Below are 23,700 nucleotides of genomic sequence, written 5' to 3'. Positions count from 1 at the left end.
TTTCCATCTGCCGTTTCGACTGTAAAAATCTGCCTAAGGGTAGTTAGAGGTAAGTTAAGAGCTTGGCAGAATGAAGTATTAATAAAACTTTGGTTTGCACCAGAGTCAAATAATACTTTTGCATAGACGTTATGTACTAAGAACGTACCCGCTATCACGTCTGGAATGAGTTCGGCTTCTTGAGTGGTCAGCTGGAATGCGCGAGCATTCTTCTTGGTTGTCCCTTCAGCTTGTTTGCCTTTATTATCCATGGTTTTGATTAACTTAGGGCAGTCAGGTTTGATATGCCCTGTTTCTCCGCAGTTATAACAAATTCTGATCTTTTTCCTACAATCCTCCTCACGATGTCCTTTTGCCTTGCAAAAGTTGCAAACTATATTGCATTGCCCATAGTGTTTCTTATTGCAATTTCTGCAGAAAGGAGGTGACGAGGATTGCCCTGTTCCTCTTCTTTTGAAGCGATTATTATTACCCATACGAAATCCTTGGGTAATCTTCTGAGCCAATTCCTTCTTTCGATCTTCTTCCCTTGTGCGTACTAGTTCATCGGTTAAGGTATTTGCTAATTCCACAGCATCGTCAATTGTGCGTGGTCTCGCAGCTTTAACGGTGTTACGGATTTCTCCGATTAATCCCCAAATATAACGGGAAATGAGTACTGGTTCTGGCGAAGCCAGGGAAGGTACCACTCTCGCATATTCGAAGAATGTCGAAGTATATCCTCGACAGTCTACACCTATCATACGATGGCTCAGGAACTTGTTAGCCATTTGTTCCTTTTCGTATTCGGGACAGAATTTTCTTTCTACAAGACTCTTAAATTCTTCCCAATTCATTGCATAGGCCACCCTTCTTCCTTTTGCTTGTAGCACCGTGTTCACCATTCTAGCGCCCCTTCTTTGAATAGATTTGAAGCATACATCACTTGATCTTCTTCAGTACATTTACTTATTGCAATTACTGCTTCGGTTTTCTCTAACCAACGCAGTGTTGCAGTTGCCCCTTCATTACCTGCAAATTCTGCGGGTTTACAGGCAAGAAATTCTTTGTAAGTGCAACTAGGTGTTGCAGCTTTCATTCTTTTTGGAAGTGGGGCCTGTTGCGGATCATGATCATCATGATTGCCGCCTCCATTTATGCTGTTACTGCCGTTATCTTCTGGAGTACGTTTACTAGGAATTAATTGTTGTGGTTCGGCAGGTTTTTGAACAGCAGCCACAATTTCTGGAATAGCATTGGCTATCCCTCGAGCAATAAAGTTCTCAATATCTTGTCTAGTTATATATTGATCTTCCTGATTTTGCTCAGACTGATTTACTTCATTAATTGGTTCACTATTAGTGTTTTCCATCTGTTAATTAGTAGGAATTGTTAGTGTCTAATTATTGATAACAAAATCACAGATAAACACATAAATCATTATAACATGCAAGCATAGTCAAAATTGTCGATGCCTCGACTTTTGTTTTGTTTTATATATTAGACCTGCTTCAATACACACTGTTTATCTTACATTGTTTTATTGCCCATTTTACAGAGTTTTACTATATTAGTTATAATACAAACAAACTTCTCCAAACCCCTCCTATCTTTTGGTTCACTGGCAGTTTCAGTAACGACGCTCCCTCTCGTCGTACTTCCAGGAGATTTGTTCCCCCATTTCCCGGATCCTATTCCAGGTGCCTATCAGTTCTTCACCAAACTGATGCAGTTCAGCTAAATTTTCATAGCTCATTGGCGGATTAGGGATAGGTTCTGGATCAAATTATGGGAGAAAACTATAGGGACTATTGACTATATTTTGGAATTGCCAGTCATTGGTCCACCATTCCTCCATTTGGCCTAACGGTCGTGTGTGGACTAGTGGGTCTGGAATAGCTGGTTCTAGGTTTATTGGGAATTGGGCTGTAACAGGGTAAGAGAAGAGATTATCGTTGATAGGCTCTAGTATATCACAATTATCCAGTAGATGGTCTATTTCGTCCTGGAATGTGATTTCCTCAGGCTGTTTAGAGCTTTCTCCGATCTCTATTCCCTTTTACTTTAGGTTTATCCCTATTTCTGTCCCTGCTGGTTTGGAACTTTCTCCGGTTTCTATTTCTTTTCCCTTTCTCACACTTACAGGATTTTCTATTTTAGGGAGTCTCCTAGGTTTCCTTCTGTGCACTTTCCTCCATCCTACATATCTTCTTCTCTTTTTAGGTTTTGCTTTTTCCAGCGATGGAGCTTGGAATTCCAGCGGTTCCTCTATGTCAGCAATGTAACCAGTGAAGTTGTGGGAGACTTCAATTGGCACTAGATAGAGGTTGAGGTTTTGAAATGCTTCCGACATCTCATTCATGCTGAGTAGTATATATGCAAAATGTACAAAATGCTAAGTTAAAACTTTGGAACAAAGTTTAACAAATAAACATTTTTATTGCACATTTAATTTGTACAACATAACAGGAAGGAGAACACACTCAGATTTATTTATTTATTTACTGGGAAGTGTTGTTACTAAACTTAGGGTTTTAAAGATTTGCATGTTCTGCTATAGTAGCTAGCATATACAGGTTTGCCCATTTTTCATCTAAATTGTCTAATTCCTGGACTTCTGGATTAAACCTCACTCTCTTGGCTTGGGGTTTCTTTTTCTCTTGACCCTTTCTAAGAATTGAATTCCTTTTCTCCGGGGTAAGAGGGTTTTCATAATTTGCCTTACGGACAAAGATTCCTTCTTCTAAATTAGTAGGAGATTTGGAGGAAGAGGTTCCTGGTTCTTTAGGTGTACTATCCAATTTGTGGTAGATAGCAGAAATCTTTTGTTTACCCATACTGTAATTTTAACAATTAGTCAGTTAATGCACACATATTCACAGAATGGCAATTAGAATTTTCCTAAGTACTTAAAACAGTGAGCTTAATCAGTAAGCTTAAAACAGTGGCTCTGATACCACCTTTTCCTGTCACGGCCCCCGACCCGGTTTGACCCGTTTAAGGGGCCGCGGGACAGGAATCCCGTGGTATTTAATTTAGGCGACATCGGAAGTCTTTTTAAAACAGGATCTTTCAATAATTTAAACTGCTCGTTTCATAACTTAGGGATAAATTCCCGTATTTTACAATAATGTGATTTCCCAGGGAAATCTTTATTTTCAAAACATGTTCATTTTTATTTATTTACATTAAGCCACTTTTCTAAGCTGGGAATGCTCCGTGGCACTTTCCTTTGCTCACACCAGATCACCTGAAACATGTTTGAAAAAGGTTTTGTCAGCGGGGAAATACTGAGTGAATCATTCAGTTTACTAAAACGACTCGTTTGTTATAATTTACAGTATTATGGGGAATTACAATGTTTCTGATTTCAAACCAACTACCCACAGTACTTGTCACTCGACTACCCATTGGCTATCTCGTTGTCCAAATGGTGTCTGTGACTGTGGTCAGATCACCCCTTGGCTAACTCGTTGTCCAAGTGTGACAGGAAATAAGTAATGTATACAAAACCCCACATACCGGCTGTAACTTGGTGATTACAAAGACTTAATCCCTGTAATTATAACTTTGAAAATAACTTGGAGTTTTGTAAAACAGTTGATAAAAAGAGAATGACTCAAATTGCAGATTTACGAGCAGAGTATAAGCTTTACTGATTAGCCTTCTAACCTAAATTAAATAACAATGCACACACAAACGGGATTAGTAACTAATTCAGCAGTTACGTCAATTCACGAGATTAAACCCTCACAACTATTATCAAGTGTGATACTTAACAATCCAATGGATTCACAACGAATGATAGAGCATAGTCCGAATTCGAACAGCACTCAAACATTCAAGTCGAAATCACAATGAATAACAAAGTATAAGCTCAATTTGAGCAGCACTCGGATACTCGTTGGATAGTTATAATCGATCGGACGTTGAATCGTAATAGCGATCGAGTTATTACCCTGATTGCGGCAGCACTTCGTGAATCGTGTGTGTGTTTATAGTATTTCGACTATATCTCAGCGGACATTTAGAATTTTAACGTCATTTCAGTGTCAGAATTCAAGTCCCAAGGCCCTCTATTTATACCTGAAATTTGCACCTCCCGCGTGTCGCGGAAGAATTCGTGTCACGTGTCGCGTATCGCCTGGGGTGTCAATTTAGGGTAGGGTAGGTTAGTCACTGGTATAGGCCTGGTGAGTCGACAGTTTATGAATTCCTAATTCAGACAACGAATTTCGAAGATAATTATCATTTAGGGTTTAACCCTCTTGAGTTTTAGGGGCCCTGATCCTGATTCTGATTATTCTGAAAATTTTAGGGTTAGGGCAGAATTACTTGGGTGTCTCAATTAGGGTTTTCTTATTGACTAATTATCGTCCTAATTATTGATTTTAGTGGCAGTTGTTACAAATGCGAATGTGTATAGATTATAGGGAATTGAATAAGGTTACAATTAAGAATCGATACCCATTTCCTAGGATTGATGATCTTTTTGATCAACTTTAGGGAGCTAGATATTTTTCTAAGATAGATTTACGCTCCAGATACCATCAGCTGAAGGTACAAAAGAAGACATACCTAAAACTGCTTTCAGGACTAGGTATGGTCACTATGAGTTTACAATCATGCCGTTTGGACTAACAAATGCTCCTGCAGCATTTATGGACATGATGAATAGAATCTGTCAGCCGTATTTTGATAAATTCATAATTGTCTTCATCGAGGATATACTTATTTATTCCAAAAGCCACGACGAGCATTGTGAGCACCTGCATGCACTTTTAACTTTATTAAGGAAGGAAAAGTTTTACGCCAAATTCTCGAAGTGTGAATTTTGGCTACAAGAGGTGCAATTTTTAGGACACATGGTGAATCACGAAGGCATTCACGTGGATCCCTCCAAGATAGAAGCAATAATAATTGGAAGGTCCCACAATCAGCTACCGAAGTTAGAAGTTTTCTGGGATTAGCTGGATATTATAGGCGTTTTATTAAAGACTTTTCTAAGATAGTTGTTCCACTAACTAAGCTAACCTGTAAAACGGTTAAGTTTGAGTGGGGACCTAAGCAAGAAGAGGCCTTTAGGATCTTAAAGCAAAGATTAACAAATGTCCCAATTCTAGCCTTACTGGACGGAACAGAAGATTTTGAAGTCTTCTGCGATGCTTCAAAGTTGGGACTAGGATGTGTGCTAATGCAACGCAAAAAGGTAATTGCGTATGCATCAAGGCAGTTGAAGAAGCACGAAGAAAATTATACGACTCATGACTTAGAACTAGGAGCAATAATTTTTGCCCTTAAGATTTGGAGACATTATCTGTACAGAAGTAAGTTTACAGTCTATACAGATCATAAGAGTTTAAGGTACATATTTGGGCAAAAAGAATTAAACATGAGGCAAAGAAGATGGATGGAAATTCTAAGTGACTACGACTGTGATATTTTTATATCACGAAGGAAAGGCAAATGTAGTAGCAGATGCCCTAAGTCGGAAGTACCATGAAAAGCAAAGGCAAGTTCGTGCTCTTAGATTAAATCTCCAATTAGATTTAATGGAACAACTTAAGAACGTCCAGGAAACACCAATCAAGGATGATGCTGAAGGAATGAAAGGACGAATAAAAGAATTAGAGCAAGGAACTGATGGGATTTGTAGATTCCACAAGGACAGGATTTGAGTACCTAGAAAAGGAAATTTAAGAGATAAGATTTTAGAGGAAGCCCATAAATCTAGATATACAGTGCACCATGGTAATAATAAGATGTACCAAGATTTAAGAAATAACTTCTGGTGGATAGGAATGAAAAAGGACATAGCTAGATACGTTTCTAAGTGTCTAACTTTTTCGCAAGTTAAGGCCGAACACCAGAAACCTTCAGGTTTACTTCAACAATTAGAAATGCCCGTATGGAAATGGGAATTAATAACAATGGATTTTGTTACTACGTTACCCAAGACCAAGAAAGGTAACGATGCAATCTGGGTGATTGTAGATCGATTAACCAAATCAGCTCATATCCTGCCAATGAAGGAGACCTTTAGCATGGAAAAATTAGCAAAATTGTACGTAGACGAGGTAGTATCCTTACATGGAGTTCCACTCTCCATTGTGTCGGATAGGGATAGTTGCTTCACTTCGCATTTCTGGACAAGTTTCCAAGAAGCAATGGGGACCCGGCTAAATTTAAGTACTGCATACCATCCACAAACAAATGGACAAAGTGAAAGGACGATCCAAACCCTGGAAGACATGCTCAGGGCATGTGTAATAGATTTTGGTGAAAACTGGGATGACCACCTACCCTTAATCGAATTCTCCTATAACAATAGTTATCATGCGAGCATCGAGGTTGCCCCATTCGAAGCACTGTATGGACGAAAGTGCCGAACTCCAGTATGTTTGGCAGAAATAGGAGAAAGTCAATTATCAGGTCCCAAGATTGTACAGGAAACCACCGACAAGATAACTCAAATCAAGGAAAGACTGAAAACGGCTCGAGATCGCTAGAAAAGTTATGCAGACAATCGACGCAAGCCGTTAGAATTTTAAGTTGGAGACAAGGTACTCTTGAAAGTTTCTCCCTGGAAAGGAGTAGTTCGGTTCGGTAAGAAAGGAAAGCTAAGTCCAAGGTACATAGGACCATTCACAATTACCCAACGAATAGGACCAGTTGCCTATCGACTACAACTACCAAAAGAGCTAGCCGGGGTACATGAGGTGTTTCATGTATCCAATCTCAAGAAATGTTTATCTGATGAATCACTGGTAGTACCTCTTCAAGATATAGAGGTAAATGAAAAGTTAAAATTTGTGGAAAACCGCTCCAAATAGAAGACAGAAAAGTCAAGTTCCTCAAGCACAAGAGGTTAGTACTGGTCAAAGTAAAGTGGGATTCGAAAAGAGGACCCGAGTATACATGGGAATTGAAATCAGAAATGAAGCAAAAATACCCTTACATGTTTCAGTAAATCTCGAGGACGAGATTTTAAATAAGGTGGGGAGGATGTAAGGACCTGCACGAAATTGTCCCTAAAACACTCCGTAAGTAGAAACCCGGACCCCTAAAACCCTATCCTTATGAAAAATCAAGAAATTCAAATTTGTTGATCTGTCGCGGGCCGCGTAAGACTTCAGGAAAGCTTTAGGCCACGTGTCAGACACGTGGCAGACCTACACCGTGACACGGCAGCCCTAGCCGTAGCTAGGGTGGCCCTCACGGGCCGCGTAGGTCTCCCTTCGAGTTTACGCGAGCCGCGTAGAACTTTAAAATTTGCTATAAATGGGACGTTGCATGACCATTATCGTCTGTTCGAAATCTTTCACTTACAAAGCTTCCTTCTGTGTGAAAATTTAGTTTTTGTGGTGAAACGCTGCTACGATAACAGGGTAATAACTCGATCACTGCTACGATACAATGTCCGATCGATTGAAACCAACCTGATGGATTTTTAAGTGCTGCCCGAATTCGGGCTATACTTTGTCATTCGTCGTGAGGGTTTTGATTTCGTGAATTTATCGTAAATGTTGTATTAAGTTACTAACCTAGTTTCGTTTGTGTTATTTAACTAGGTTACCAGGCTTAATCAGTAGGCAAAACTCTGTCCAGTTAAACTTGCAATGTGAGTCATTCTCTTTTTACCAAATTGTTTCCAAAACCCTATTTATTTTCAAAGTTATAATTACAGGGATTAAGTCTTTGTAGTCTTCAATTACAGCCGGTATGTGGGGTTTTGTATACATTACTTGATAACCGTCACCATTGGACAACATGTTAGCCAATGGGTGATATGACCATAGTCATAGAAACGAGTCGAGTGACAAATACCGTTGGGTAATTGGTTGATATAAACATTGTAATCGCCCTTAATACTGTAATTTATAACAATGCGTCGTTTTGTATCAAATGAATGACTCGCCAGTATTTCCCCACTGATAAAATCTTTTTAAACATGTTTCAGATGATTTACTGTGAACAAGGAAAAAGTGTCGCGTAGCACTACCAGCTTGGATAAAGTGGCTCAGTAAATAAATAAACATGTTTTTGTAAACAGGGAATTTCCCCGTGAAATTCCTTTATTGTAAATTATGGGGGTTTGTCCCAAAACGTGAAATAAAATAATTGGGTATTTTCAGTTTAAACAATCCTGTTAAAATTTCTGCTGCCTAATTGAACACCAATACCACGGGTTTCTGTCCCGCGGCTTCTGAACCGGGTAAAACCGAGACGGGGGCCGTGACAAAGGGTTATAGGTATCAAGTCCATTCCACCACTGTTGTTACCATAATATTTAGATGCGCTCTATCAACAACTAATGCTAGATTTAGATCATGAGGCCTAGTCGGACTCACTGGTGTATCTTTTGTCTAGATGCGCTCTATCAATAACTAATGCTAGATTCAGATCACGAGGCCTAGTCGGACTCACTGGTGTATCTTTTGTGTTATACTTAGAGTTGCACCTTTTGATTTTTTTTCTTTTGTTATGCATAAACCCATGTATTTCCCCTCTTTAATTTAGCAAAATAGTGATGTGTCTTGAAATCACTGTTCAATTTTATACAACTCATTTTAGCAGGGTGTGCAACTAAGTCAAGCATACCCTCTCAATGAAACCAACCACCAACTTCATTGTCCTCCGCAGACCACCTCTTCTGACTACCCCAACTGTTGTTGGACCTCACTACCATCACCGCCTCTACCTCTTCACCCTCCTTTATGTCACACCCTGGCTTTGCGGAAGCGTGGTTAATTTGGTGTGACTTCTTAATACCATAGCTTAATCATAACAAAGCTATATGAATTAAAAATATGCAAGAATCATCCATTAAGTTTTAAAAACCAAATACAGTACCATTGTTTTAACAGGAACACGCCCTAACAACCATAACCTTGTTCAACAAACATTACAACTTAAACATAACATAAACACAGTTTAAGGACTGTGACTTGTCCAGGAAAGAGTCACATTCCCTAAACCCCGGATGACCTTGGAAACTAGTGCAGCGGGAAAACGTGCCATACCGTGCCAGATCTTTAATTCCCTGAAATACATGTAAGTTGAAAAATCAACAATAATGTTGAGCGAGTTCATGTGTAAGTGAGTAAATAAACCTTTGTATTTATCAAAACCCTGGTATGTAGCAAATAAGGAAAAAGAGATCACCAATGGTTTGCAAGTCCATTGATATGTGTGAAGTGCAAGTAGGAAGACTCAACCCTTGCGATTTTGCGTCGGGGCACAAAGTCACCCCGAGGTCCGTTATGCTGGACCTGGGGTTGCGCTCGCTACACCCAGATAGATCTACCGCTTACGTCCCTCGGTCCTACAATGAGGATTAATGGCCTCCAGTTCCCGCCTACCCACTCACATGATCTAAGTAGTAACCCTCCTTACGCTAACCATACCATGTAAAAAGTACTCGTAATCATAGTAACATGTATTTCACCCCCGCAGTTTAGAAAACTGAAAAGAGTTAAGAGAAAAAGGGGGACATGAACTCACTGTCGGTGCGTCTCTACCAAGCACTCCAAATCAGGCAGCTGTGCAACGACCTACATGTGCTAATTCTATTAGACGGACGGCCGTGCCTTAGCTTTATAGTTTAAGTTTTTGGGAAATAGTTAGACAACTATTTCGGGTTTACTTTTCATATGTACTTGGTAGTTAATCTCCTTCCCAAGGATGGGGGATTTAATACATGTGCGTTTGAATTATATCATTAAGTCTCACTTAATATATTTTTACTTCTAATTCAAAATATAAATATTTTTCTCAAAAATATTATATTTCCATTTCGCATAATTTTCCCCAAAAATAATACGTCGATAAAATACGCGTTCATGAATATTTCCGTATAATGCGTAAGTTACGTTTTATCATTCGTGTGGTAATAGTAATTACCGGTGTAACTTATAGAATTATCGTAGAGGCGTTCGTATTATTTTGGATCTGTTAACGTTCGTAAATATTATTTTTACTCTAAAAATAATATTTATGTATTTTCACAAAATAATCATAAACAGTGTGGTGAAAATATATTTACTAAACATATATTTATCACGTTTAGTTCTGTGAAAATCCCACCTCCGAATATTTGTAAATAAAGTCGTGGCGAAATATATTTTGAAAACATGTCAAAAATAATTCTAACACTTGTAAATAATTCTAAGTGTTAGGTTTAGAAAAATTTCGCCAGAGTTTCCTCTGTAACTGGAGGTGGCCACGCTTTCAAGCGTATCATTTTCTTTTACAAAATCATTTCAACAACTTCTTTATTCAATCAACAATTTCCGACACATCAAACTAGTCGACAAGGATGTAAATCGCATAATCACATGAACTTGTAGTTTTTCTAAACTTTACAGTGTAAATCCCATTACATTTTGTGAATCTTTTTATCAAGTAAATCGATCTCGTAAAAACCTCGTTTTTAAAGTAAATCCATCTTTACAACTTCTCGTCATCTTTTACAAAGTTTGTTATTTTGTCGAACCTTTCATTTCACAAGTGTTTACACACTTGTGGTTTATAAAAATCATACTTGTTAGTGTAAGATCCGTCTTTTAGAAAACATGATTTCTTTGATATGTGGTTCTTTGAAAATACCATTTGTACATACGTAGATCCGCTAGTTTCAAACACTATTTACAAGTAAAAATACTTTTACACAAGTTCATGTTTCTTGTGTGGTAGAGTTTCACCTTTTAACCCTTGTCACATTCAAAACAAGCTTATGTCAAGATCCATGATCTTAACCAAACCGGGTTAAATGGTGATCCGAGCTACCACAACGTAGATCGGGTCTAGGTAACCACAAATTTCAGTTACTACAACTTTTACACAACTTATATGCTTTTAACCAACAATACTTGTAATTTTAGTAGACTTTAATGGTTCAAAATGCAAGATTCGAGTTTTAATCATCATATATCTTATTAACCACCTTAGATTAGTTCGAGTACGAGTTTTAAGCATTATACCTCTAGCTCGAGGCTAGGGAAGAATCTATGCGAAAGAGAGGTGGATAAAAGCCAGATAGAGAGGTCCTTCGCCTTCCGTTAGCTCCAAGACTCCTCGTATGCGACCCTTAACACTTGTAGGTGATTGAAAGGTGATGATCAAAATCGAAAGTGGGTGGGGTGTGCAAGAGGGTGTTCGGCCGTGAGCTTGGGAGCAAGAGAGAGAGAGTAAATTTTGAGTGTTGAGTGGTGAATAATCTCTAGTGCCATCTAATGTTACTTATAGGCAAAGATGAAATCTTTATCCCATGGATCATGTGTTGTTTAGATACTAGACAACATGCAATATTTTAATCAAGACTTGTACAATTGTGTCCCCCTTAGCTTGGGGACGTTTAGGATGGGGGGGGGGTACTAGTCCATTTCCAACTAGAGGTTAAGTATTAGTTAGGTTAAACCTTGTTAGTTTAGAGTTTAACTCGGTTAGTGGTGTGATGTGCTCTAATGCGGGTGTTAGGGTGTTCAGGGACCCTAACTGGCTCAGAAAAAGACCAATATTGTTAATGTCAATATTTTTATGTTCCGGGTATAGTCCGGTTGTTCGGTTGGATAGAAATCCGTTAAAGTGCGTAACAAAGCTTTTAAGTGTCGTAAATAACATTTTTAGTGACACAACTTATTCCCCAAAGTGTCAGGAATATTTTCCTCATGTTTTGGCACTTTATTAGTTAGCCAGAAGCTGATATGTTAATTAAAGTGCTGTGTTTGGTGCTTAGAGTACGTCTTAGGCACATCCAGTCATTATATCTTATTCCTAGAGACGTAGTTCTACAACCCTTGTATCCCTACACTCACTATGGGTGTAGTAAAATATTTCTGGCTCATACAGGCCTTAGAGGCAGTGTCTGCCTGATGCTGGCTTTATCAGCATGTTCAATAGGTTATCCGTTTATAGTGCTACTGTGCTTTTGTGCATCATGTTTGTCACTAGAGTTCAGCATGTAAATAATGTAGTGACGGTATGTAAAGTATGATGCAGGAATATACAAGTATCAGAAATCAAGTAGCAGTTCATCAGTAATTTCAAGTAAGCACAGTAATTAAGTGGCAATTAATTATTAATTAAATCGTACGGATACCTGGTTTAGTGAGGGTTGTCACACTTTATCTCATCTCATTCGCCTAAAATTCTTTTCCTACACCACGGTTCCATACACCACCGCTACCCACCCGCAGCCGCTACCCAACCAATGTTCGACGTCTCCGGTGGCGTAAGCTGGGGATTTGCGGTTGTCTCGCACCTCATCAGATCTGCAACTCATCACCAATGACAGAAAAAGAGATCTGCAACCCATCTTCATTGTCGGAAAAAGGAGAAGTACGCGGCGGCCTGTGATCTGTTCTTTCAGAGAGTAGGAGAGAGAGGTAGACAAAGTACGTAGAGAGGGGATGTGGTGGTGGCGACGCTCATGGTTGAGGTTAGGTGGTGCCGTGGTGGAGAGGAGCCGAAGGTGGTGGTCATTTGCTAATTGGTGGCGATGGGTGGTGATAAAGTTAAGCGGATGAGGGTAACAAGGACTGGTAATATGTGTCATGGACGACGTCAAGGTGGAAATGAGACGGCACGTGGGCTGTGCCAACTCATATTCACAAATTCAAAGACCGGTGTTTTCCACGTAATGGCCAAGAAAAAAGTTAAATAATCTGGAAAAAGACACCTTTTTATTAATTATGTGTTTGCTCTTAGAGAAAAAAGTTGCATTAAGTAAAAGAATTAAGTTAGAGCGTTTGTGGTGAATGAATGTATTACCTAATTGTGGAGTATTTATTTAGGGGTGATATTACTATTGTATGGTGTTAGGTGCAATAAGAGGCGTAATCGTCATGATAATGACATTCTTATTTTTATTGATGGAGATGTGATCATTCTTTTTGTCATGTTGTAAATTTTTGTTACGTAGAGTTAACATAATTTAGGTCTATTTAACCCGAATTTATTGAGACGGTTTTAATATTTGTGGGTAGTGAGATGAAATTGGGTCATACCTATAGCTAGCGTAACTTCTAAATGCCATTAAGGCTCATGTGAATATCCAATTACCGGCCGATATACTTGCACTAATACACATAATTTGTTTCCTGACCGATGTACTTGCACTAATACACATAATTTGTTTTTTCAGAAGATATCTCATGTGATACCTTTTGTACATTTTAATTAATATTAGTCAATATTATCTTTTCTTACAATTTCATCATTGTTAATTCGGTTAAACAATTCCAATAAATCAATATATAAGATAATCATAGTTTCAAAAACAGCGTTTCATTCAAAATTGATAGATTAGCCTCTTATCAGAAGAAGATTAATATTTGGTTTCATTAAAGATCAAATTCAAATAGTTGAAGCACGAATTTAATACGTTATTTAAAATATGGCTCTTTTTGGGCATTTGGGGTTTCTCTTTAGCTGTTGTAGCGAATGCCCATATCACCAGTGTTATCGTTTCGTTTACGTAACTGTTTGCGACGTTATGTGTGGCTAAACGTTTTACCGTTTATTTTTTGTTTGGTTTAATGGTTCCGCCGCAACGTGCGGGTCCTAAAAGCTGGTTTCACTTTATTATGTAAGAGTTGATTGTTTACGTATTTAAAATGGGTTAAATTATTTATTCATACACAATGTTAGGTTACTCACTTGTTATAAATCAATTACCATTTCACAAAAAAATAAATAATAAATAAACGGTTGTATACTGTGGCGAAGCTTGAGATTTTCGACCGGGGAGGCGAAAGTCACTGGACCTAAAAATTTCTATAAAATCGGGGGTCGAAAACGTATATACTAAAAATTCTATACGAAAACTAAATACTCTCCACTACTGAGCGAAATGTTCGGGGTGTCGGTCGCCCCCTCCCGCCCTTTAAAAGCTTCGCCCATGGTTGTATAATTTAATTAATAAAAGATATTTTGTTTTATAAAAATACTTTAATTACAAAAATATTATATCTTATAAAAATTGATTTTTATAAAAAGTAGATTTTCATAAAAATAAAATAAAAATCCGCATACGATTTGTATACGACTATATCAGCCTTATCTAGTGTTTTACTAATTGTATAGTTAAGAGTTTTGCTCAACTAACCTAAAAAGGTTGATCAAATTTTGATAAAAATTTTTTTTTGGCGTAACTGAAACCTATACATGTCGTATAGTGTCAAGGGTGTTAAAAAGATGCCGGTGAAGGTGTTCGGATAACACAAGCCTTCTGTTATTACTCAAAGGGTGTATTAGATACACCATCACCATCAATGTATATCAACCGGTCTATGATTATACGGGTCACATGATAGAGTGAGAAAAGATCATATGTCACATGGGTTTGATAGTGATTACGTTTTTACTTTGCGGTTCTTGTGACCATTTATTTATATCATACAGTCCATATTACATCTTAGTAATGTCCGAATAGTATGAAAGTGATGTTTCTTTGGTTGTCGCTTGCTCGAAATCAAGAAAATTAGAATAACGGTGAGCTGCCAATCTCAAAAGGATTGGACCTTTGACCCCATGGCCCCCTTTATTTTGTTTTATGTCAGAAAGACTTTGTCTTGTGAAACACGTACCTTCCTATTTATGGGCATAGGGTTCTTTAATGTGCAATGAGATGTCCAATCAAATAAAAAGTCAAAAAAATATTTTAATTTTTTTAAATGTGTGAATTATTCACGAATGTCGTAATTTATAGCATATATTAACGGGTCCGTACTAGAGAGTCCCTCACACAATAGATCCCCAATTTAAAGCCCTTAATGAGAAAACCCGTATCACCCAAACTCTAACTTGAGACCTGGAGGGGAAAATTCATCCGGACCCACCATAGGTGGAACTTAAATACTCGTGCCCACAACTAGAGCACTAGTGATGGTTCAAAAATATATTTTTATATTTCGTACAAATTGGTATTTACTTTATAACTACCACCAAGCCTCTGCGTTGCGACGAATGCATAAAACCGTGCTAAGTGACACTAATATCACACTATTGCTAGCGATCATCAACACCGAAAAAATTTGTATAAAAAACCGAAGGAAAAGTAGATATAAAAAAGTTGAACCACACACGCAAAACGCAAAAGATAGAAAACAATAATTAAGTCGATTTAAGACCCATACATTGCGACGGGGCCTTTAAATGGGAAAATTAGGCGTAAAAACGTTGAATCACATATGCACGTTGCAACGTATTAACTCACAAAATTTAGACTGAAACATAAAACGAAAAATTTGTAAAAGATAAATAGTATACGAGAATAAAATTGAAAGTAAAAAATTGACAGAATTAAATTGTAAAAGATGAAAAATATTGGTTTAAAAGTAAAAAACGACAAATCTGCAATGCATCATGGGTACAATACATGATGACAAATGTACAACCCTTGATGGAGTATAAAGTTGGTAATTATACATATATTACTAATATTGATATATTATTGGGAAAACTTCTTTTTCTTTATGAGGTTTGATCATTTTAACCATTTTCCTAAATAGTTTGAAAATAATTATTTTGCTCCTTGTGTTTGCTACTTTTTTTAATCAGTTCTCTAACACAAACTTCACTCAAAATGTATGTTAATTAGAAGGGTGATGAAACAGTGGTTAACCAAGAGAGGTTAATTCACTGGTCTCGTCAAGTAGGGTTAATCCCTTCTTTCCGATGATCGGTGGCTTGACCGTATGCTGGGCTATCTCCTGCACAAGGAAAACACACCGTGACTCGTAACAAGGAGGAAGGGGTGGGGGTGCTCCTTGTTACCACTCTCCGGCGTGAGAATCAGTAATTTGCTTGGGAAGCAAAGTGTGATAGTAGTAGTAGTGGGAGAGTTGTGAAGAGATACCTCAAACTTGGTTTGGGATGGGTATTTATAGCCGAGGAGCGAAGGAGGATGGTTGAGTTGACAGACTAACGACGCGCCGCCCTTATGCAGGTGTGTTAGGCTTGTCAGCTGTGGAGGTGAAGCCACGTCCTACTGCGGTGTCAGTCTGTTGCCTACGTCTGGGTTGACAGGCGACTGTCATTGGTGCCACTTGCTCTGTGGTGTCAGTCCCACTTGCCTCGTGGGCAGGATGCGGTGCCGCGCCGCATCGCTGCCTGCGGTAACTACCGTTGTTTCCGCGTTCACTCTGGCTAAGATTTGTGGGATGTGGTGCCAGGCCGCATCGTCACTTGTGGTGACTGTTGCTGTTGCCCAGATCCCTTGTACTGATGAAAATGTTCATAGGATGCGGTGCGTGGCCGCATCGCTACGTGTACACCCATTTTCATACACCAGGTAAGGAGATATTCATAGGATGCGGTGCCTGGCCTCATCGCTTATGCCTATCTTTACTTTCTCATCACTTGACAGATTGGATTCGACATCTGTGTTCACGCATGCCTGCACGGACGCAGATAAGTTCTTGCTGGTGGGGGTTTTTGATAAGGGTAATGGTCACTCGCGGTCGTGATGACGCGAGATATGGGACCATACCCCTTCAAGTCCCCCCAGTCTAGTGTTGCCCCCTTATGCAAGTTGCATGTGGGAGGGGTACTGGACTATGGTGTCTAGAAGGTAGCTCGTAGTATGGAGAAGATTCTAGGCCATGTAGATGGCTCATGCTTCTAGTAAATCACACCGGGGGTCCGGTAGAGTCACGTGACGTCTCTTCCGTACCGGTGACCAAGTTTCGGCTGATGCGAAATTCTCAGCCTAGGGTTTTGATCTGGTAGTATGGTCTACCTTTTCCTGATGCCATCGGGGTTGGTTGCCACCTGTTGGTGTGTCGAACCAACCTTTGAGATGGTGACTGAAGAAGAGAGTCGGCTTCGAACCAACCTTTGAGATCGTGATGGAAGACGTCCGCGGTCGCAAATCTAGTTGTAACCTCTGCGGTAGCTGATGCAATGCTGTGAGTAGCTTTGCTCAAGCTCTATGTTCAGCAATTGGACATGTAATGATGATCACTTTTTTGTGGGGTGTTCATGTTCTTCCAATTAGCTCTCAAGTAACCTCACGTCCTTTGCGGTTACCTCGTCGCTTTGCATTGTTGCAAAGTTTGGTACTTGCGTCATTGTTGGCCATGTTTGGTCGAACAATGTGAATCTGGATAATGGTCAAATAAACATGGTCATAGGCATGGTTGTGCCCACCATTGTTTATTCTATCCAGCTCATAAGTAGGTAAACAAAGTTATAAGCAGACTTGTTACCACTGTTCCTTAGCTTGTTGTTTAACGAGATCCTCTTATATGATTAGGAGTCTCGTCCGCACTTGTTCTGTAGCCACTTTTCTTCACGCTTCAATGGGAAGCAGTTCAATTTTCCTGGAAGTAGCTTTGTTCATCTGTGTGATGACTTAGTTGTGGCTCTTCCGTAGCTACCGATCGCGGAGCTGGAGGTGCAACCGCAGTGACTCACGAGTGTCTGCGGCTTGTTAACAAAAGACTCGCTTCAAAAGAGTGTTTTGCTTGGATGCGGCTCTTGAAGGATCAGGATGCAGGGTTGCTGATGTGCGGTCGCGCATCATACTTATCCTTTTCCCTAACGAGAAGCTGTTTGCGCACCCTCTGTGGTTGTGAACAGGACACGAGGGATTTGAAGCTTGAAGAACTTCAAGATGATGCGGTTTTGTTGTTCCTGAGAAGCGGTTTTCGCAGTCCAAAGAACGACGCTGGTTCTGAGTATCTGACACACCTGTGCGGGCTCGTGTGTGTCATCTCCGCATATTCCACGTGTGCTCGTGGGTTCATACGGATATTGATTTATCCCCTTTACATAGTGTAAATATATTTTTCTTCTATTTTTTGAGGGGATGTAAAAAAACGACATGCGGTATGGGTTATGGTGCGGTATACCAGAGAAACCGCATACCGCTTATGTTTGGATAATGTTGTCGCATTTGTGTTGTATACGTGGCTGAACGCACGTGTGAGTTGGTGAAAGTTGGTAGGATTTCCTGCATGTGCTGAAACGAAAGGACGTTTGCACTGCCCAAGGTCATAAATGCACTGTAGCAGGAGTGTAAACGTCTCCTTTGTCAGGCGCGTAAGCGGCTACGCGCGCGTGGTAACCGTCAGCGGAACCGTCGCTGAACATGTGGCGTCGCATAATTCGCCCTTTTTGAACGTGATACTTCGGTTACTGCATCGCATTAATTGCTATGGGTATATAAGGGGAAACCGTTTGTGGTTTCCCCCTACTTGTTTGAATTTTCAAAAATTTTCCGGCGAGAGAAAGAGTGTTTCCTTTGTCTTCTCCAAAAAATTTGTCTAAAATTTCGGTGAGGTTGTTGAGTTTTTTGTGAACTCATCTTCTGTTTTCTTCAATGCTGAGGGTGAAAACCCAGATCCTTCTTCGTCGGTGGTGGCGTAAGAGGATGAAGAAGGTGGTGGTGGCCCCGGCGGGGGTTTACCAGTGTTAAAGTGGTCAAAGGGTCAGTTTGATATCCATATGACCAGTATCCAGATGCCCCTGGAGTTTGGGTTCATCTATCCACAGGAAGGTGACACCGGTGCTGATGCTCCGGCGGGATACGTCACCATGTGGGCTGACTTCTTTTTTGGTGGCAACCTCCGACTGTTGTTGACGGTGTTTGTTGCCGAAGTGCTGGAGTATTACAAGGTCCATATCTCCCAACTGAGCCCGTTCGGGATGATCCAGATTCGGAACTTTGAGTACACTTTTCGTGTTCTTGGTTTGGATATCACCGTTGAAAACTTCCGGCGTTTCTACCAGTTGACGATGAACACCGGGTTTTTTTTCTTTTGGCCAACATTATGGAAGCACCAAGTTGATGACCCCTCCCAAGGGTATTACCAAGTGGAAGACCAAGTTCTTCTATATTAAAGCCGCTGCGGTTGTTGCCAACATGACTTTGCGGAACATGGGTGATACCATCCTTGCGGAGGATATTGCTCTCGCCAGTGCTGATACGGTGGAGTGGTTCCCACTGTTGCGGACCATTGAATTTAAGAGGCTAGACAACTCGCAGTTGTGGATACTGCGAATGATGTTGACCAAGCCTGATAGGAAAGCAAGGCCCGTTCTGCGGGAGAAGAGTGGTGGTAAGTGTTTTTACTCTTACGCGATTTCCTTACTTTCTTATGTGTTACTGATTTGTAAGTGTACTATCAGATGATGTTGCCCCGTGGAGGATTTTTGATCCGAACTACACAGGCAAGGTACAGATACTTCGGTGTGCGGAAGATGAAGATGGTTTTAACATAACCATTCGCGATAACTTCCGCATTCCTGCTCGCGGGGTGTTGAACGCACCCCTGCCACAAGGCAAAGGTATAGTTCATAATCTTCTTACTTGCTTTTGTAAAGAAGTTCACCTTTCTGACTTGCTTATTTGGTGATTTAAACGCAGGTACTCTCGGGACCCTGGGCGAATATGAGGTGAAGGGTGCCCCCAACAAGCATGTGGAGAAAAAGCATGTGGAGAAAGTTGTGCGGGGTCGCCACAGGAAAAAACCTGATGCTGCTGTTGTTCCTCCTTTGGTGCCACAGGGGGCAGGTATATCTTGTTCTCGTTTCCGCAGATACACCGATTACGTGGTAGTGTCTGACACCCTTGAGGGTTTGGGTGTTCCAGGTGGTGGTGCGGCTGCAGGTGGATCCTCTGCGGGTTCTAAGCCTGCTGATGAGAAGAAGAAGAAAAGGAAGGTAGATGATAAGGCTGATGGTGCTGGTGAGAAAAAGCGTCCGAGGATACAGACCAAACGGACAACTGCTGTTTCTCAGGCAAAGCCTGCGGTTGCGGCTGGTAAATGAGTTATAACTTCGCAAGTGTTTGTCATTGTAACTTGTATTTGATAGTTATTTTTGCTTTGTTCGCAGAACCGCAGGATGAGGGTTTTTCTTTGTTTGATACCCCTTCCCCTCCGCGTAACGTGGCTGCGGATACGGGGGTTAATAAAGAGTTTACAAGCCCTTTCATCAAGGTGGTGAGTGAGCCCTCTGTGCAGGCAGAGGATACTGGGAAGAAAACCGCGGCTCAGATCTTTGACACGGTGGATTCCTATGATAATCTGATCTCCCCGCAGGATACTGATGATCTCAACTTAAAGTTTTTTGATGCTAAAAAGCAAAAGTCTGATGCGGAAAAGCACAAGACTCCTGCTGCCGAGAAGGCTTCCGGTTTCGCTTCTAGGGGTACGGGTTTTGAAGGGCCCCCATTCAGCCTGATGAGTCTGAATTGGGGTTCTATTACCGTATTTATACGGAAGACCGGGCTGTGAATTACCATCGTCCCCTTTGGAATATTATGCAAGGGGATGATGTGTCAAACGATCCCTCTGCTTGCAGGGAAATTTTGGGTGGTTTGGGCACCCCTTTTGAAGTAAATCGGGCTCGCGCTTTGCCCCGCGAGCTCCGGATTAACCAAGTTTCTTCCATGCTTGTTGGCAGTTCCATAATCGTGAATGCCATTATGGAAGACTACAAGGTGTTGGGGCGCAAGGAAGAAGAAAATGCCCGCTTCCGGGCTGAGGCCGAAGCGTTGGTTAAAGCTGCTCGGGAGGGTGCGGAGCAGCTTGAAAGGGAGAAGGCTGCTTTCGAGCAGTATAAGCAAACTGAGGAGTGGGCTGCAACTGCTGGCCTTAAACAGGTTCGTACTCTTGCCAAGTTGTTTTCTGATGAGCGCAAGAGTTGGAAAGAAACACTTTCTGATGAGAGCAAGAGCTGGAAAGAATCTTGGGCAAAACAGAATGAAAAGCTGTTTCATGTTCGCCAGGAGGTCACCAATCTCAAAGCAGCGAACGCTGCTTTGATGAAGGAGAAGGCGACCGCTGAAGAGAAGAAGACGGCAGCTAAGGGGTTGCCAAAGAGGCCAATGAGGCGGAGGTCCGCGCTGCCAAGGCTCTTGAAGAGGCAAATGCTAACCACACCGACTTAAACAAGACTGTTGAGGGCCTCCAGGTGTGGGTTGTTTTTGCTCTCAAATTTGTACCTTTCTTTCACAAGTATGTTTGCTTATCTTTGTATACTTGTGTTTTCTTTTTTGTTTGAAGGCTGAAGTGCAGAGCGGGGTGACCATGCTTGAGGAGGTCACTGCACGCGCGGCCGAAGCCGAGACGCGGGCAAGGGAGGCTGCCGAGGCTAGGGATAGCCTTGTTTCTTCATTTGATCAAATTAAGGCCGATCGTGATTGGATGCATGATCACGGTATTGGGCATGTGAATATCCAGTGCCTTTGCTTTTGTTTAGATTTGCCTGTAATAACCTTATTGCTTTTGTTTTGCAGATTGCTAAGGCTATCCTTGACGCACCTGAGAACGCATCCGGTGTAGACCGGATTAGGCTGCGCGCGCGGGATGCTGGTTTTAAAGCTGGCTACAACCGATGCATCAGTCATATCAACATTTTATCCCAAGGCAAATATACCGATGAAAGGTCCGAGTTCCATGGTGTGGATACCGAAGCACGTCTTGCTGCCGCTCTTGCGGCGTACAATGATATGTCCATTTCCGCCCTTGAAGAACTTGATAAATGCTTGGACGCGGAAGACTATGTGGACCGCTTGCGGTTGTTGTATGGTGATGATGAAGAAGATGAAGAGGAGGAAGAGACCGCTGGTGATGGCAAGGGTGGTGCGGGTACCAGCGGTACAAAAAAGGACTAGGTTGGCCTGCGTGCCCTTTTTTGTTTCCTTGATGTAGATGTTAGAAACTTTATGTAAATCCCTTGTGCACCGCGTAGGTGTAGAAATTTTTTGAATATAAAGTTTTAACCGTTTTGTTCAAGTTGTACAAGTGTTTTTACTACTTATATGTTTGAACTTGTATGAGTTAATGTTATTGTGAATAGCACTAAGTCTGAATTTGCCTTTTGCATATCTGGGTGATAAGCAAGTATGTGCGGCTCAAAGTATGTAAAAAATTTTTTTTGCTCTTTGTGTGAGCGCGTATATGGACGACTCTGTTAGCTTGTGAAGCGCAGTTGAGTATACTCGATACTTTTGTTGTATGAGTATTAGTCAATTCCTGTTTTTGTCCCGTTAGGGCTTATGAATTGTGTAGGTTTTGTAAAAACCGTATGTGCGTATCCAGCCGGATAGACACTTAATGTTTTGCCTTTGCTAGCCTATTACAATATTTGTGTGTGGTCACCACTTTGTGTGGGTATCGCAAATGAAGATTTTGCCAATCTGTTTTTGCAGATACCGCAAAGTGGAACACGCATTTGTAACAGAAGGAAAATAAACAATATTGCATTGAATCGTTCATTTATTTATTTGCAAATGGCCTGCGACCCGATAGGTTACATGGAAAATGTAAAAACATGGCTTACATGTAACAGCGTCGAAGCTGTTGTGCATTCCTTGTGCGTGCGATAGTTTTGCCTTCTAACGTTTGTAATTTATACGCGCCTTTGCTCAGGACCTCTTGGATGAGGTAGGGTCCTTCCCACTTGGGGGCCAGTTTCCCTGGGCGTTCTGCGTTATATGCTTCATTATCGCGAAGGACGTAGTCTCCTGGGTAGAAGGTAAAAATGCGAACACGTGCATTGTAATACGTTTCAAGTTTGGTTTTGTACTTGGCTTCGTTGATTGCTGCGTTTTCACGCCTTTCCTCTAGAAGGTCCAAGTCAACCCTGTGTTCAACCTCGTTGTCTATTTTGTTTATAGCCAATATTCGGGGTGAAGGGAGACCTACTTCGGCGGGGATCACTGCCTCCGAGCCATAGACCAGGCTGAAGGGTGTCTCGCCGTTACTTGTCTTTGGGCTGGTCCTGTGAGCCCACAAGATACTAGGGAGTTCGTCGACCCAGCTGCGTCTGGCTGTTCCCAACCGTGCCTTGATGCCTTCGACTAAACTTTTATTGATACTTTCTACTTGGCCATTCCCTTGTGGATGCGCTACTGAGGAGAATATGTGTTCATTGTTTAGTTCCTTTACCCAATTTTGAAAGCCTTCGGCAGCAAAGTTGGTGCCGTTGTTGGTAACGATGCACATCGGTAAACCGAAACGGCAGATGATATGTTCCCAAACGAATTTCCTTGTTATCATAGCGGTGGTTGAGGCAAGTGGTTTTGCCTCTACCCATTTTGTAAAGTAATCAACAGCCACTATGATAAATTTCACCGCATCTGGTGCGTCTGGAAATGGTCCCACCATGTCGATTGCCTATTTTTGAAATGGCCATGCGGTAGTGACGGGGATCAGGTTGTTCTTGGGGCGCAAGGTTTTGGGAGCATGGGGCTGACAGTTAAAACACTTGCGTAAGACCTTGACCGCATCCAGGTGCATGCCGGGCCAGTAGTATCCGGCGTTCATTATTTTGGCCACTACCATGCGTGGGCCCGCATGTATGCCACATATTCCATCGTGTACCTCTTTGATTAGATACGTGGCATCTTGGGGATCGATGCACCGTAGAAGTGGCCCCAGGTATGATTTACGGTATAAATACCGTCTCCCATTTGATAATGACACGCTTTGTATTGCAACTTGCGTGCCTCCGACTTGCTTTCAGGAGTAACACCTGATTGCAAGTATGCAATGATTGGTGTCATCCAGGATGTTGTACTGTACTTGATGACATTGACTTAGCGTAGGGGGACCGAGGGGTTCTGTAGAATCTCAATGCGAATCTCCTTTGCCAAGTGTTGGAAGCTGGTGGATGCGAGTTTTGAAAGTGCGTCCGCAGGTTTGTTTTCACTCCTGTTGATGTGGCGAATATTGAAGGAAATGAATTTTGCTTTCAGTTGCAGGGCTT

This window comes from Helianthus annuus, chromosome 8 (assembly GCF_002127325.2).
Source record: "Helianthus annuus cultivar XRQ/B chromosome 8, HanXRQr2.0-SUNRISE, whole genome shotgun sequence".
Taxonomy (NCBI): Eukaryota; Viridiplantae; Streptophyta; class Magnoliopsida; order Asterales; family Asteraceae; genus Helianthus; species Helianthus annuus.
The sequence above is the reverse complement of the archived record's forward strand: the minus strand, read 5'-3'. Positions refer to the sequence as shown.